Source organism: Vitis riparia, unplaced genomic scaffold, assembly GCF_004353265.1.
Source record: "Vitis riparia cultivar Riparia Gloire de Montpellier isolate 1030 unplaced genomic scaffold, EGFV_Vit.rip_1.0 scaffold345_pilon_pilon, whole genome shotgun sequence".
Classification (NCBI taxonomy): domain Eukaryota; kingdom Viridiplantae; phylum Streptophyta; class Magnoliopsida; order Vitales; family Vitaceae; genus Vitis; species Vitis riparia.
This window is the reverse complement of record NW_023269669.1, coordinates 41,387-53,763: the sequence shown is the minus strand read 5'-3', so window position 1 is coordinate 53,763 and position 12,377 is coordinate 41,387.

The following is a 12,377-nucleotide window of genomic DNA, read 5'->3' as shown; positions in this document are numbered from 1 at the left end:
TACTAGTTAGAGACCCTCTCAAATTGATTTCCCTACTTTAACCATGAAAGGTATCTAAAGGTAAGAGCAACATACATTTTAAGTTTGACCTATAGACTATGCAAGTGGGATCGCGTGAGGCGATTCTACCACTTCATATCCAATGTCAAGTGTATAATCATTTTCCTTGAACTATCAATGTCACCAAGTAAAGAACCCACTATAGACATATCTTGTATATATGTTCTATGCATTAAGTGACTCATGTTTAGATATTTTATATCTGTTATCTTACTTGTGAACCAACCTTTTTTTCTTATGCTCACTAGTACTAAAAATTAAATCAATGACACTTTATTTCTTGGCACTTTTATAAAGTGTCATTATTTATAATTAAAAATGGTTATTATTGGCACTTGTTCTTCCTTGGCATTTTATAGAGAAAAATAATGGCGTTTTTAAATAAAGACACTTTTATAAGTGTCATTGTAATATGATTTTTAAATAATGGCGCTTTTTGAAGCGTCGTTGATGGAAAAGCACAACATTAATGCTTTAAAAGCGCCATTTTTTGCTTAATTATATCAATTACCCCCTATTTTTCCAAAACACATAAGCTCACAGTTCCACTCTAAGAACCTATAGTTCCCACACTCTATATAAATACCTACACTCACCTCCCATTAGCAAGTCCTCAGACAACTCTATCCATTTTTAATCGAAATCTAGATGGTTTCCTGACATCTCCTATTAGTTGTCATTTTTAGGTTATCTTGCCGACAAAGATTTCAAGAACAACCTTCTACCATTTTAGGGTTTCATTTCTCCAATCCATTTCATGAAAGTACACTCACCATGAAATTGTTATCAAAACTCCACCGTTAAGAGTCTTCAAAAGACACTATCAAGAGCATTACATGACTACATAGACCCCCTCGATTGTCTCAGCCTCTTATTTGGCCTCTCAAAAGGATAACTTTTGGAACCAACAAGAGCATATAGGGGTCCATCTCACTATATTAAATCCGACTCTAGCCACCAAATAACATTAACACTTTTGATGCCACCCTGCTCCAGAAATCTTGAGTAGAAATCAAACATTTGGATCTAAGATTTTATGCTTGGTCTACCTCATGAATTACTTTGCACCATATTCTATCTACTCATCTGGTATAGTATGCTAATCTTAGGTTCATGCCTGAATGTATTCCCTACATATTTCATCATAAGGTGTTATGAAACTTAGGATAATTCTTAAGAATGCATACATGAACTGTGTCATTAAACCTATTTACAAATTGTGCATGATGAGGTTGAGCAAATAAAAAATAGGAACAATGGTTTCAAATGAGAAGAACAACGATTTAGGTCTTAATCATAATACTAGTTTTTCAAATCCTTGGTTTAAAGGGAAAGAATATCATAAAAAATTGCTTTACTATTACACTTGTTTCTCATTTTTGTCCACATTGTTTAACACAAAGAGCTAAAAGCCAAAGATTGGAGAAATAAATCATAGTACTGAGATTTGTTCACATACTTCAAGTTTCAGGGATGGTGATTTTAATTTCTTTTTGTAGCATGTTTGTATTTTCTTAGTTTTTATAATTTAAATTTAGAGTCACAACATATGTGCTTTGTGTAAAAGGAAAGTAAAAGATTTAGAAAATTTCCTTACACAACCTAGCTTCTATCATCTTAATTTAGAGCATATTGATCAAATAAAGGAAAATAACTTCTTTCTATCAATACTACAAAAATAGTAGTAGACCACAACTACCATTAAAGCATAGTGGGTCTCATCCAATTTGTGATTTTATTTTGAAATAAAACCAAGCCTGTATATGAATGATGAGTCTAATAATTCTTAATGAAAAATATTGCATCACTCTCTAACACCATTTATTAGATTAACAAAGTTTGAAATTTGAATTTAGTTCAATAGTTTCATAAATATCACAGTTGATCATTGTTGAAGTATAGTTTGTATTTACACCATTCACCGGCAATTTTCAAACAAAAAATTATGTAACCTTTTATGTACTATTAATCAACTCTAATCATAGGCCAGTTTTCAAACATAAATCCCAATTCAGAAGCCATTTGAAGTTGGTAGTGTGCCACCTTAAATAAGGACATTTTTCTTAAAGATATTTTTTATTCTAGCTCATTTTTCTATTACTAATGCATTTCTAGTATTTATTCTTTCCCTATATCTCCATGATAATGTTGTTCTTATGGTTGACTCTTGCTTGTAGAGTTGCTTGTAGAGTTGCAATACCAATACAAAAACTAGTTGTAGAATTATTCGTGAAGTAAAAATCTTGAAGCTCCTTTTGTATTCGAGTAAACATGATGGCCCACCTCATGCTTTCACTTCAAAGCTATGTTACTATTGATGGACATACCTTTGAGATCCCAGAGTTTCAACACTTTAAAGAAAGCATAACATGTTGCTACAACGGTTGCTATGATATCATTGTTGTAGGATGATTTTCAAGAGGCTAGTTTCCTAAACTAATACCTTCATGTGATAGTTTTTTCCTTCTTTAGTTTGGAAAATATGGTTAGTCCTCATAGGTTACATGTGGGCTAGCTTATATGTAAATGATCCATAACACATTGCATTGTTTTTTGCTTTTTTTTTTAGGATGATTGTGGCTTTTATAAGAATGTTTTCTATGAGTTAACCCAAAAAGAACTTTTCTGCATACCAATATATGAAATAGTTAAATGTGGTCTATCTCACATGGCCATATTCTTTTACACAATGGAACTAGATAGAGAGATTTTCTATGGGAGAGCAGGGAAATCTAAGAAACAGACATAGATGAAAGCAACAAGGGTTGCATATAATGCCTTAAAGAATTGTAACTTATTTTCTCTTTACCCAATGGTATCCATGACATTTGTTTCAAAAAACTAGTTTTTGTTTTCTATAAATTATTATAGAACTACTCAAACCAAGACTAGTCCTCTCTCAAAATTCAAGCACTTATTTTTATGCCTTTTAGTTCACCAAAATCTTATTTAAGTGTTTTTCTAGATTTATATATCTACTTTTATGATCTCTATGTTTGCTAAACTATTATTTGAAATTGTCAGACCATGAGGATCTTTCAAACACTTAAGTTTGGAAATATAGATCTTATTGAACTAGATTATTAAAATAAAGAAAGAGAGTGATATGTTAAACATAGTTGTTATTTTGCTTAATAAGATCCTTATTTATTATTACATCCATCTACAAGTTATACTAATAATATTGTCATCTACTTGTTGTCAATTCTTTTGCTTGATTCGTTAAAATGTATAGTAGACATGGAAGAAACTAAGAATAAAAATGACTATTGTTCCTATTCAAGTGAATTAAGATATAGACCTGAGCTTACTTCCCCTAATTCCCTAGAAAATGAGGTTCCCAAATCCTCTACTACCTCAAATCAAGTCATCACTGTTGACTGACAGCAGAACCTTGCCCCAACATCCATTGCTTTCATCTTCAACCATTAACTATGAGGAACATGCTGAAGAAAGTAAAGGTAGCATCCTTTGTTTATTTCATATGGACAGTTGTTTACTTATTAATCTTCTTGATCTAGAACCTTCCCTCTTTGTGATTTTTTTTTCTATGAGTTCATCTTTAAAAACTACCATCACCAAATATCTTAGGGAAATGGTCCATTAAAATATTAGAATTCTCCAATATCGTTCTACTAAGAATTCTTTTTATTTTTTCTAATACAAACATGTCATAGTAAGTGAATGGTCTGGTGGAAGATAAAAATTGATTTTAACGAAGAATAGTAACTAAGACCATGTGAGATAGTCCTTCTATCTTAAATTTAAGTTTGAATTTGATCTTTAATCCACCTATTGTAATAATATCTTTTGCTTATATGAATGCATATGTACTTGTGTGTATGCCTTTTTATGTTTATGCACATGATTCTTGGTAGAAAATTCCCTATATAGTTTATCTTACTTTCATGTTCTACTGGTCTCTTTCTATTCTTTTTCTTTTTAAAGATTATGTAGGACCTCAGGCGCTACCAACTCTCCTAAAATCAATTGCTATTAGGAAAGGCGCATACCCTAACCTTATAGTGCATTCACCCAAGCAGCCACGGTGAACACAAGGGGAGTTGATGGACACGACCAATCCTCCGATTTGCTAACAATCTCCTCCCCAGTGACACCCCTGGGGTTCGAACTCATGACCTCGGCTTTGATACCACTTGTAGGACCTCAGATGCTACCAACTCTCCTAAAAGCAATTGTTGTTAGGAATGGCGCATACCCTAACCTTATAGAACATTCACCCAAGTGTCCACAATGAACACAAGGGGTGTTGATGGACGCAGCCAACCCTTCGATCTGCCAATAGATTAGTATAGTCGTTTCAATCTATTTACCTAGCCAACTTATTTAGCTAATTCTCTTTGTTAAGTTCCATAACTTAAGGGCAAGCTACCTGACTGTAGAAGATTGATTACAGAAGGAAATTAAAAGGGTACAAGTCTTCTAGCTTCAAACATTTAACATAGTTCTTGATAACAGGGTTGAGTTAGTAAAAGTTTTAAAAGCTAGATTTTATTGTCCATAAAGCATTATATAACCTTCTCAAACCAAAACTAGTCTTTTCTCATATTCAAGCACTTCTTAAAAATCTTTCAATTCATTATAAAACTTTGATTCATAGTTGTTTTTCCTATCTCATATGATTGAATTATTGATCCCCTATGTTCACTATATATATATATATATATATATATATATATATATATATATATATATTGAAATTGTATCACCGTGATGTTTAATTACTAATCCCCTATCTAGATACCCTTATGATTAATTTTCTTAACAAAATTGTTGTACTTTCCTATTTTTCCTCTTGGATGAATGAGTAGAAGACGTTTAGGATTCTACATCAATGATGGAGCTACCTAATTGATGTATAAAATATCATTATGTTTTTAATGGGAATAAATATATACACATATTTGATTAGTTTCCTAGAAAATTCTTCAACACTAGAAAGCTAGAAAACAAACCCTTTATTATATTTATGCATTACAAATTCATGTTATCCCATGGTCATAGGCACAAAATATATAAGTAGATTGCAAGCTTTAGATTTTAGGCTTTTTAGATGAACTCTCATTTGTGAATCTAAGGAATTAGTAATGAGAAGCATTAAAACTTTAATCTAATACTTTTTATATATCCACCGTTCTTAAAAAAAATAATCATAATATTTAGACATGAAATATCCAAAATATCCTGGCCTTTAACCTCTCCACACCCACCCATCCACAACCTTATCCTTTTTTCTTTCTTTCTTTCTTTCTTTCATTCATTTCCTTCCTTCTCTTTTATTTCAATTTTTTATTTCTACTTTTGTTCAAATTCTAAAAACCCATTTTCAAATAATTAAGGAGTCTCTCCAAAAATTTTATGGAATCACATTTTTTATAGTTATTTTAATAGACTTGTGAAGGTGATGGCAACACCTATTATTTGAAATGCCGTGGTCCTCACTTGTTATTTCAATTGATTCTTAGCATTCCTACGTGTTGTTTTTGTCTTGAATTTCTTTAAGAAACATACTCTCAATCCCTTAGAAGGGTGCTAAAATTTTAATTTAATATCTTCTTTAGTCTTGCCATTGATTTTTTAGTTTTGATTTTAGGTTTTTTTTTTTTTTCTATTTGTGTTCAAATTCTAAAAACCTATTTTCAGAAATTATTATGGAGTCTCTCATAAAATTTTAAGGAAACACATTTTTTATGTTTATTTCCCCCTAAGAAATACTTGTGCAAGGCAATGTCATGCTTCCTACTAAAAACCTAAACTTTCAAAAAGTTGTCGAAAGTTTGGTAATTTTATTTGAAGTTTAGGTTTGCTTTCCATTTTTATAACCACAACTTTATTTATTTATATGCATATATATATGCATGTGTGTCATTTTGAATGCCATGTGGAGATAACTATATGTTGGAGGTGGATAACTAATGTAATAATTCATCCTTCCATTATTATAACCAGCCTTATTGATAAGCAATTCAAAAAAAACCTAATGGAAATAAATCACTAGTCTCATAGGAAATAAAATATTGAGCATAGTCGAAACAAGAAGCTAAAATGTTAAGAATTAAAACTAATTAGTAGAAAGCTAATATTAATAAGAATAGAAATCCTAATTTGAATTAAAATAGGAGTCATTGTTGTAAGCTTAAATAAATTGTGTATTGGTTATTATAATCATGTTGTCAATGATAATTAGTTTCATTTGTTTGCAAGCTTAAATAAACTACATATTGGTTATTATAATATATCAAAATGATTGATTTTCAATATCCATATTTTTATAGGAGATGATTTGGGGTGAAAATAAAATCTCAAATTCAAAATTTTAAACCAAATAAGAGAATTAGTGGGATGAAAATATAACAGAATATTCTTAAAACCCTATTAGGTCGGCCAAAACATGATGAAAAAGATAAAATATGAAAATCATTTAAAGATGAGGGGACTAAGTGTATTCACGTTAAGATTGTTAAAGCAATCTTAAAAGTCTTGTTCTTCAACAACAAACTATAGAATATGTATATGTATATTAAAAAAATGTAATAATTTTTCATTTTTGTTCTTTTTATTTAGAAATAAGAAACATTATTAATATTAATAATAATTGGCCTCTATACATTAAAATAGTCTTCTTTTAAATATGTGTGTCTTTTTTTCCTTTTTTCATTTGATCAATAAAAAAATATGAGTGATGATTGAATGGGAAATTTACTTCTATAAGAAAATAACCTATAAAAAAAGTTAATGAAAGAAATATCTTTCTAAAATCTAACCTATCATGATTTCCAGATTTGAAAATTTCTAAGAAAATATAACATAAAAATTAATGGTAAGGAAAACTTCTGTTTACATCTTTTTTTTTCCCCCATTATTTATAACTTTTAAATTTCTAGAGAAGTCACCCACCTAGTCTTGTATTCCTTTTGTATTTTCTTTGTGTATTTAAATTTTTTATGTTTATTGTTTTGCTTGTAAAACATTTATTTTTGGTTAGTTGTTTATGTCGTGTTTTATTTATCCTCTTATTGTTTTGGGGTACCACAAATCGTCATTTTTAACTTTTTTATTATATCATCTTTGGAAATATATTACTCTTGAATAATTTTTTTGTTTTTACTAATGAAGCACTATTTTATTACAAAGTTTTTGTGTTCAATTAATGAAAGACATGTTATCCTTAAGGGATAAGCTCTAACTATTTTGCTAACTCAAGTTTATTTTTCTCAAATTTTTCTATATTCATTTTATATTGGTTCTAGTGTTTCTTTTTCTTTTTTTCCTTCAAATTTTTGTAAAAGTTATATATTTTTTCAATGGTACTTACTTGTTGTTATATTTATAATTTAGAGGTTTTATATTCTTCCTATATATTTTTACAAGTTGCAAAAAAAATTAGTTTGCCAAAAGAAACGGAAATCATTGTGTTAAAGGAGGTGATGTCGAAAACCATGAAGATTACATAAATAAAGTCATTTGGAGGTTGAATTGTATTTTTTGTAGAATATAGCTAGATGTTAATAGTTGCACTGATATTTGTTCTTTTGTTGAAAGAATTAAAAATTATTGTTGCAATAATTTGATATAATTAATAAATTTGTATGTAATTATTGTATATAAGTAGTTACAATGATGGTTTGAACTCAGTTATTGTATATTAATATTTGAAGATATTTTTGTTAGTAAAATTCAGTTAATTTTGGAACTTGTTTTTTCCTTTCATTTAACCATATAGGAAATCATTATTTTAATAACATGATATAAATATTATTTTTAATGAGAAATGTTTAAAGATGGCGCTTCTAAAAGTGTCATTGATAAAATATTTAAAGATGACGCTCCTATAAATGTCAAAATTGTCAATTTTATGAAAATTATTTCACTATAAAATGTTCAAAGATGATGCTTTTTACAAATGCCATTGTTAACGTTATTCAAAGGTGACACTTTTTAAGCGTCATTGAAAGCATTTATTAAAGATGGCGCTTCCTAACAGCGTAATTGTTGGCCAAAACATACAATGATGGGCCAAAAGATGACACTTTATAGAAGCGTCATCTTATACCTTTCTTGACGCGTAAAAATCATCATTATTTCTCATTTTTCTTGTAGTGCCTCCTATCTTTTCTTGATTTATTCCTTTGATATGCATGCCTTGCTTTGAGTGTTCTCTCACTATACTCTTATTTGTTATCACCATTATCTTGTTGTATGTTGTGTTTTTTGTCACTTGGTATCCATTGGTATATTAGTCAATTGTCTTAGTTCCTCTCACTTGTTTAGTAGAGACCTCTTTAAGCCTTCAAGGGGTGCTACCCTACGGTACCTTCTCACTAAGTAACCTTGTTAGGAACCCTGGATCACTCTGTTTCCATGCCCTGGATCATGTAGTGCATGTAAATCTATCCTTGGCTCTCTAAATCTATCGCATCGGAAAACAATGTATTCAAAAGCCAAAAAAAATACCATATAAATCTTAGATTTAGACATTAAAACCACATACCTTTGATCTGGATGTTCTCGGATCGATTCCAATCAATGTAGATAACTTTAAAGTCATAATGGAAATTGTAAACACCATGATCTTCCACCTGATGACTCTTCCTTATGTCTAGGCACTAAGATGGTGGGGATCTCAAGGATGAAGGCTAGGGTTCTCTCTCTAGACTATAGGAAGAAAAAGGCAAGACATGGAAACTGTAACCCTTAAAGGGGTATTTATAGGCTTCCTATTGGGATGAAGTGACTTAAGCCCACCATGGGCTTGGGTTACTTAATCTAGCCCAAAAAGGTTGTTAATTGATTAATTAGGGTCTTGTATGGTTAATAAATCAATTAGCACTTTGGATCACCCAAGGGAACACACTGTCTCAATCCCATGAGATATCTTGGTGCCTCTATTGAGAATACTCATTGCCTCTAGCCTTTATCAATAATGACTTAATCCATAGGGATATATGAAAACTTTAGCGTCTCACCTATAAGTCAAAACCTCTTGTTGATTTTGGCACAGACTCCATATCCTCTCAAGATTGAAAGTCCATGCAGTATAGTAGCTTGGTGAATCATGACAATTGATAGCCTTGTGTCATGATTCACCGTAGGTCCTATCCAATGTGCATCCTATACACTAGTGCACTCACCATGGAAAACCAATCCCAACAACTAAGACAAGTCATCCCTCCAATTAGGAAGTGGTCCACTACAATGTATATTGAATTACCCAAATCCATGAACCAACTATGGACAACTTATCTACTTACAAGGAACCTATAACTTGTATCTTTTGTACAACTTGTAATGCACCCAAGTCATGTACAATGTAAGAGACATGGGTTGAGTGCTCAAACCAATGTCAATACACTAAAACAATAGCAAGGGGATAATTAAGTTTAACTTTGTTACATCATCATGTATTGCTTTTAAGGGCTTAATCCTAACAAACCTAACCCCCAAACTTGGACTACTTTTTAGTAGACATGCTTTTCACTTTGTAAGGGTCACTTTTAGAGTTTTTTTTTTCTTAATTTATTTTTACTTTTAAAAATATACAAAATAGGTGGCAACTTTAACTAAATTAAAACATGTTTATTATCAAAAACCAATAAATAATTCATTTTACATAAACTAGAAACCAAAACCAAATTCTTCCTAAACTTAAGAACATAAAGGCAATCTTTTAATTCTAGAAGACAATTATCATTTAAGATAAGGGCAACATCTCCTACTACCTACACAACAATCCTTGCTTCAAAAGCTAATTCCAAGTACATATCTTCATCATTCAACCTTCTCTTTAGCTTAAACCTATGTAAAGAATTACATACATGATCAATGGCTCTGGAATCTATCCACTAAGAGTTAATAGAATCCAATACTAAACATGATTCAACTAGAAGAGAATTATGCATACCTGGTAGTCCCTTCAGGAACTTAGGGCATTCCTTCTTCTAGTCCCTTTCTAACCATAATGGAAAAACTTACCATAACCCTTACTCTTCTTCTTCTTCCCCTTACCCTTAAACTTTTCTTTGTGCTTGGTAGATTATGTAGTGTTCTTCTTTTTCTAGCTAAAAGAACTTAAAGAACCCTTAGCTACCATATGAATACCTTTCTGGTCTTAGAGAATCCCCTCAGTTGTCTTGAGCTCTTTCATCACTTCAATTAAGCTCATCACAATCTTATTCATAGAATCATTGAGCTTGAACTACTTGAAAAAATCTTCTAAGGTCTTTAGAACCATTTCAACCTAGGCTTCCCTATCGAACTTAGCTCCAAGGATCTTCATCTCGTTAAAGAGTCTAATCATACGAATCATATGATCTCTAATGGGAGTTCCTTCTGACATTTAGTGTTTATAATAGTTTTAAGAGCAACTCGCCTAGCTGGCCTGCTTTTGTCACCAAACATCTCATGGAGATTGATAATAATATCATAAGTTCTTGGCATAGACACATGCTAATGTTGCAACACATTATCCAAAGACCTAAGTGTGAAACCAAGGTGTGGTTAATCTTGATTTTGATGATAACAAAACAAGGTTTAGAACTAATGATTATATTTCAAGTGTGATTAGGCAAGATGATTTCCAAAGTGGCAATCACAAAGACAAATCAAGCCAAGGAGAAATCATGAAGAAGAAGACCACCTCAAAGAGAAGTGTTTTTCAAGATCCAAGCTTCATAAGATCTCTTTGTAAGGTTGTTGGTGCACTAGGATTTTCTTGCATTACATTATTTACTTATGCACCAAAATCATCCAAGAGTTATTTTGTTTTAAATATCTTTAGAATTGGATGATTTCATATTTTCAACTAAAACCTTGTGTTAAATGTTTTTCAAACTTGTTTTAAAAGGTTTTAAGTTGAAAAAGTTAGGTGTTGTGCTCGTCCAGTCGAGGACCGGTCGAGGGATGCCAAAACATTTCTCTCTCCCAGTGGCCTTCTCTTCTCGGTCAAGGTGATTCTCTTCCCGATCGATGTCCGATCGAGGACCAATTGAGGTCCGGTTAAGGCCCAACGGTCACCTGCCAAACATTTAATGCTAATGGCTAGTCAACCGGTCGACCTCTAGCTTGACCGGTCGAACCCCCAAACGGCTAGTTTGGCTTTTCTCTTCTATAAAAAGGCTCCAATCTTCATTGTTTAAAAAGCTTAACCTTCCCAAACCTTTCTTGAATATATTTGAGCCTTGGAAGAGTGTTTTTTAGTGCACCATTGTTCTAAAACTTGCATATCCTTAATGCACCTTTCAATCCTAGTTTTCTTGTATCATTTGAGCTTAAAGTTTTTGTGAGATCATTTATTTGTAAATCTTTGAGAGAAAGCTTTTCAAGAGTGGGATATCTCTTGAGAAGTGTAAAGGGTGCTTGGATCCAAAAGTCCAAGAGGGTGAATTGGAACCATAATCCAATTGTATTGCTTGAAGGCTTGGTTTGGAAGCCTTGAATTAGTGGAACCTAAAGCTTGGGATTGAAGCTAGAGGAGAGTGGATGTAGGTCGGGTTGCGCCGAACCACTATAAACTCTTGTGTTTGCATTCTCTCTTCCCTACTCTTTAATTTATATGCAATTGTCTTTATATTGCTTTTTATATACTTGCATATAATTGTCTCTTACATTCACATAGTTTAAATTTGCAAAAAGAGACCATCACCCTATTCACCTCCCCTCTAAGGTGATTACCATAGGTTGGATTAGCCTCATTTTTCTAACACTAAGTACACTTGGTCTTTTGATTTTCCCTCTTCCAACTATTATAATTACCCTTCTCATCTTAAGTGGAATGTTCATTAAGGGCGGAAGGAGCAATTTCTTAAGTTACCCACATTAGATCCTTTGAAGTGAGTACTATGTTCAAATTCCTTTTCTAATCCACAAAGTTTGACTATGTCAACTTATTAGTAGTGAGAATGACATTAACTAGATTATACGACATGATATCTATAACAAAAACAAAATCATGCATTAATAAAATGAGTAAACGAAATAATTTGTTAATTAATTTAGCAAAAATGTAGTTCATCTCAAACTATATATCCTTTTGAAGGTATCTTAGCATCATAAGAATCAAGCCTATGGTGAGTAGGTCATGACCATATTACTAGTTAGAGACCCTGTAAAATTGATCTTCCTGCCTTAACCATGAAGGTATCTAAAGACAAGATCAACATAACTTTTATTTAACCCATGGACTATACAAGTGGGATTGTGATGGGTGATTCAACAACTCCATATCACATGTTAAGTGTATAACTAGTTTCCTTGAATAACCAATGTCACCAAGTAAGGAATCTCACCAGTGAAGTGGT